Source organism: Lathyrus oleraceus, chromosome 3 (genome assembly GCF_024323335.1).
Source record: "Lathyrus oleraceus cultivar Zhongwan6 chromosome 3, CAAS_Psat_ZW6_1.0, whole genome shotgun sequence".
Taxonomy (NCBI): domain Eukaryota; kingdom Viridiplantae; phylum Streptophyta; class Magnoliopsida; order Fabales; family Fabaceae; genus Lathyrus; species Lathyrus oleraceus.
Window position 1 is genome coordinate 19082152 of NC_066581.1, and position 6308 is coordinate 19088459.

The 6308-nt window shown below is 31.6% G+C and overlaps 1 long non-coding RNA gene across 4 annotated transcripts; it reads left to right on the plus strand.

The window, feature by feature from the left end:
• The first annotated feature begins 254 nt into the window (after positions 1-254).
• LOC127128878 (uncharacterized) lies at positions 255-2067 on the plus strand. 4 transcript variants are annotated; one of them, XR_007806069.1, is made up of 4 exons: positions 255-389; positions 490-677; positions 1537-1757; positions 1889-2067. It is a non-coding gene; the product is annotated as an uncharacterized LOC127128878 (long non-coding RNA). The 4 variants fall into 4 exon arrangements; XR_007806066.1 differs by having other exon boundaries at positions 261-677; positions 1537-1583; positions 1701-1757; XR_007806067.1 differs by having other exon boundaries at positions 261-677.
• The last annotated feature ends 4241 nt before the right edge of the window (positions 2068-6308 follow it).

A 6308-nucleotide genomic window follows, 5' to 3' on the forward strand; every position in this document is an offset into this window, starting at 1 on the left:
TCACATTGTTCATTTTTAACTATATGTTTATTGTATTATGTCTTTAGTTGCTAGTTTTGGATCAATTGATGATGTCACATGGTTCAATTGCAATTCTTTTTTCTCTTTTTCCAATGTCAGCTCCAATTCAAAAGTTTTGTCGTCTTTCCCCCAAACAATGCATTTTCATATTCTATCTCTTCCTCTTATTCTTTCTTCTCTCTTCTACTATATTTCTCTTCTTCTTCTCTCTTCTACTATATTTCTCTTCTTCTTCTTCTTCTTCTTCAACAAAGATTACAAACTTCTTGGAGGATTTGCAAGGATCTATGAATCGAAGTATTTCAATATAGATACTGGATTATGAAAATTATTGGATTTACATGGATTTACAAAGATCTTCCCTTTAGGTTTGTGTTTAACTCATGGTCGCATGGTAAAAGCCAACTTTTTTACTACTTTAATATTTTATTGAATCTTTCATTTTGAGTTTTACTTTTTGATATTTAGGGTTCAATTTATGTTTTTTGATTTTATGGGTTGGGATAAAGAATCTTTTAAGGTGTTAAAGAATTGAACTTGTTGTTGGATGACGTCAAACTTTCCATTCAGATGTGGTTGTGGACTTGGTGTGTTATCGTCGATTTGGCCACAATGAGATTGACGAACCATCTTTCACACAACCTAAAATATATAAGGTTAGCCCTTTTGTTTATTATGTTTTTCTTCATTTTGTATGCACATTGTTTTTGGACAAGTCAGTCAGATTTGTGACTTTGTTATCCTAATATAAATAATATTGATGTTTATTTTACATGATGACTTAACAAGTTATATTAAAAAAAATGGTGTTTGTCCCCATCAAAAGTTCTATGGTTCTCTCTTGATATTGTTAGGTAAGTACTACCTTCGGTCCTTTGTGTAAGAGACAATTCAGTTTTTGGTTCATTAAATAATCAATGTATCTAGTCAATAAATCGACCAAATACATTGGTTATTCATGAACTAAAAAATGAGTTGTCTCTTATATAAAAGAACAAATGTAATAATATTTTTCAATGATTATGGTGCAAGGAATCCCTGTGAGCATATCTTTGGAAATGTTGTAAAGGACATCTACTATGGATCCACTGCTATTGTTTCATTAGGGCAACTGAAACTACTGAATCTAAAATATCTGCCAGTTTATTCTGTTGGTGTCTCATTAGAATATATTAATTTACAAACTTCTGGTATTCATTTATTGCAGGTGGCAGAATCTGCTTTAAATACTAATCAACTATGTCTACTTAGTTTTTCCAAACAGTTAATTAAGCTTTATATTGTCTGTTAATTATATCTTTGTGTCAATATATCTCTCGTTCATAACCTTGGTATATTTATTAATTTATTGATATTCAAGTTTGTTATATTGTTGGCCTTGGTCATTGACAATTCATAACTATTATTGGTTTAAATTATTTCTTTTGTGCATGAGTTTCACAATAAGAACTGCCGACCTTTGTTTTTGAAGGACAATTCTACTGCCTATTAAAATTTTCACAATTTTTTGTGAAGGTCTTCTTTGTTGCTATATCTCCACGGTTCTTCCCTCATATTGACATGTATGGTATTTAATGAAAGTTTTAATTGATCTAACTACCGCAGAGGTTGTTCACATTGATCTTGGTGTATCTTTTGAAAAGTAGTTTAATAATTGAGTTATTTTCTTAATGCCGCAGAAAACTTCCAATATTTTTATTGGAAACAAAAAGTCAGTGGTTGTTGCTAAGAAAGAGGTTAGTAAATCTTAGGAATTTTTTGGTTATGACCTATGCCAATTTTGTAGCATGTGCATATTTTTTTGGTAATATTTTATATTTTTAAATCATGTTATTTATTATACACTCAAAACACGTGTAATAAATAGGATAAGATAAATGTTGCTAAGGATAGCAGTGATATTTCGAGGAAAGTGATACTGATGAGAACCACGAGGATGAACCATCCAAAACACCTCAGAAACAGGGTAGCATATTGTTTGATCTTTTGGTTTTAATTTCTGGATTATTTTTATTTTTTGTAATGTTTGATATTTTGATTTTAATTTCTGGATTATTTTTATTTTTTGTAATGATTATTTACCTGTGTTGAAACTGACTAGAGATATGGAGATGATTGTTTATGGATTATTTTTTTTATACAGGTAAAAAGTATGGTTGATTAAAATATTTTTATATATGAAAAAAAATAGTATTTATGATTCAAATATAAAAAACAAATGTATTCATGATTCAAATAATATATATATATATATATATATATATATATATATATATATATATATATATATATATATATATATATATATATATATATATATATATATATATATATATATATATATATATATATATATATATATATATATATATATATATATATATATATATATATATATATATATATATATATATATATATATATATATATATATATATATATATATATATATATATATATATATATATATATATATATATATATATATATATATATATATATATATATATATATGACACTTATAAATTAATTAAGTATATTCTAAAATTGTTTTTTATTTGAATATATCTACAAACGCGCTTATAAAATAATGTGTGTACTATTATACCGTAGAAAATAATATAATACAGAGAAAATTAAACAGGTTATTTAAATTCGTAGTGAGTCAATAAAATATATACACTACAACAAAAATGACTTTAGGCAACAACGAGAAACTGTAGTCTAAAGTAAGAAAATCATAGCCTTTATTAGGGGACGATTTTTCAAACATGGAATTAACAGCCGCTGCCTATTCTTTTATAGCACGGTTTATATATTTCTACTAACGAGTTTTAAACACCATCGCCTTAAATATTAACAGGACACAGTTTAAATAGTAGGTTTAGGCTGCGGTTTTCTAATAACAACATAAAATAACCGTCCCTAAAACATAAGAAATGGCTACGGTTTTTAATAAGCAACATATAAAAACCGTAGCCTTAGCCATAATTTATTTTAAATAAAGTTTAAAGTATTGCGCCTAAAACATAGGAAATGTAAAAGCATGGATGCCCTTCCTCAAGATGAGTCTCTTAATTGTTTCCCGGTTTTTTATTTTTCCTCAAGATTATGTCTTATATTGCCATTTAAATCTTTACTCACCATATAATTTATGAACTCTAAAAAAGTTCAGCTAGTCACATAAGTAAATGAAAGTTCTAGATACCTGATCAGCAAAAACATTAGATGGCCTTTGACCATCGATCACAACTATAGCATAGAAAAATAGTTTTTAAGATCTTGTGTGGATAATGTTCCAATGCATAAGAGATGCAAGTACCACCAACAAGAACAACCTACATAATTTCAATTTTTATGATTTAAATTCAGAATAGAATCCAGGGCAATAAACAAGTGTCACAATCAACTCTCTATGACACTTTAACTCAACGACGTTAACCTTTGAGTCTAGATTAACTGTTTAACTGGTATAAAAAGTAATAGATAAATAAATAGAGAACTAAATGAAAACTCTATGAAAACAAAAATATATAAATGAGATATAATTAACATTATTTTTGGACTCTAGTTGCTGGCTGCAAGACAAATTATTATCAAATCTAGAAGCAAAAGGACCAAAACAATGTATTACTATAAATTCTAGTTTTGATTGTATGGACTATACTTTTTCCATACATTTTTAACCATATTTGGTTGTTGGGACTCCAAGAAAAACAGGTCAATTGAAGTCTTTGCTTTATAACAGTGTCATAATTTACTAGGTGAAGCTAGCGAAAATATACCCGAATGCATAGCACGCTAGAACAGATAACAGAGTCGCCATCGAACTTTATTTATTCTCGAAGGAAAGGGAAAATATCGATAAAACCTAGGGGAAAGAGATATGTTGGGTAAGGAAGTCGGTTATACAAGGGAAAGGTATTAGCACCCCTAACATCCATGGTACTCCATGGGAACCATTTTGATTATTCTCACCCGAATAGGTGTTAGATCTAAAAATTACTCGCAAAAGAATGAGAAAGGAAAGGAAATAGATAGAGTGCTTGGTGAGGATTGGGGCCCTCATGCCTACACATCCTCATAGTGCAATGAGGAATTCAGAGTAATCGTAGTTCGAATAACTAGTGGTGGGAGGTGAAAAGAATTTGTGATCAAGGTATGGTCTGAGCCAAATGATAATGTTGTTTGAACTCCAACAAGGGGTGAAAACATGAACCCAAGAGTAAGGTGAAGAAATAAGTGTTTGGGGACGATCCAAACATCTCTTAGTTCACAAGGTGACGTAAGAAGGAGCACAAAAAGGCAATGTATTTGGCTCAAAGGTAATTGGTATATCACGTGGAATGAATGAAGGTAGAATACGAGTGCATCATGGATATGAATGGGATGAAGTGACCAAAGTCACATAAATGAAGGTTTGATAACAAATGACTGAATAAGTATTGTTTGAAATCGAAAGGTGAAAGTGTATTGGAATCCACAGAGAGAAATGAGATTTGTACCATAAAGGGAACTAAATGTCTGGGTACGAGCCAAACAACTCAAGGTAGAAATGCAGACTTTTTGCTAGGCGTCCTAAAAGGATATATATGGAATTGCAAAGAAAGTTGTATTTCTGATCTCAAAGAAGTAGTATGTCACTGGGTGAATAATTTATGATCAAAGGTAGATAATGGATCGTGAAAGATATGAGTGATGTCCTAAGGTGGAAGGAGGAATAATTAGAAGTATGCTCACCAAGGATTCGCATCCTCGTGCCTACGTATTCGCACTGTGCAATGAGAAAGTCAGAGCAATCGTAGTTTATGGAACTACGAGAATAAAGAGAGATATACAGTGGTGAAAAGTATAACTAGTACCAACAAAATGGTATCAAGGACACCCACAAATGGATGAAACTTGGAATCAAAGAGTAACCAAGCGTCTTAGCAAAAAACAAGATGAATTAATTGTCTGGGTACGATCCAAACAACTCTTGATTCACAAGATGAACTGCCGCTATATCGTCCTAAAAGGGTATAAGCGGAGCCCAAGAGAAAGTACTATTGTGTACATGAACAATATATCACTGGATGGAGGAACAAATAGTTCAAGATCAAATAAGAATAGTATCTCGGATCCAAGAAAGAGATAGGCTCTAAATTAAAGAGCAAGGTGGCATCTCAGCCAAAAAAGGATGAATTAATTGTTTGGGTATGATCCAAACATCTCTTGATTGATGAGGTGGACTGTCGCTAAATCGTCATAAAAGGATGTACAAGGAGTCCAAGGATAAGTATAATTGGTCTCAAAAGGATGGTCTTGATTGATGAATGAATAATGATTGATTAATAAATAGGGTAGCTCGCGAAGATACCGGGTTCTCCTGCCTACGTATCCTTATAGTTCAATAAGGAAGTCCGAGCTTTCGTAGTTCAGCCCACTAGGGCTGAAAACAAGATTATTAAGGAGGCAAGAAAATATTGAAATGATTGAAATGAAAGAGTGGAATGGACTTGATAAATATTGGATAAGAATCACACTAAAGTCTATGAGTAAAGGTGGATACGATAAGCAACGAGCCAAACATATCGCACCCCAAAAGCCAAAAAGTAACTAACTCATTCAAACCATTTTTAGGCCTTTGTGCCTTTCAAAACTTAATTTTTGTTGAAAGCAATGCATCCACTTTGAAATTTGTATCACGAACTACGAGGTTTCGATCCCTCATTTTTATGTTGGTACGTAGGCACAAGTCCAAAGGTCTTGTCGAACAAAAAAAATATAATTAATGAATTCTTTTCTCATTCCCTCATTCTATTTGTTTGTAAACATCATTTTGTACCAAATACATATGCACACAAAAAGGGCTCCCTAGAAGTACCTAGGACACTTTGGGTGCTAACACCTTCCCTCTGTGTAACCAACCCCCTTACCTGTAATCTCTGACATTTTATTAGTTTTGATTTGAACACTTCTTACTTTTGGGTTTTGTTCGTACTTTTTCCCTTTTCCCTTGGAAACAATAAAAGCGCGGTGGCGACTCTTGTTATTTGATGTCTAGCTTATCCATAGCTTGATGATCATGAATTTACCGCTACAACTTTAATTTTCTCGATTATCATCTTATTCCTACGTTAGAGGAGTACGCCCATCTCTTGGGAATACCTATTTCTGACAAGGTGCCTTTTAGTCGATTGGAGGAGATTCTCAGATCTCATATCATAGCTGAAGCTCTTCATCTGAAGAAGTCTGAGATTGAGGCTCATTGGGTGAAGAAAGGAGGAATGTTTGGATTAACTTCT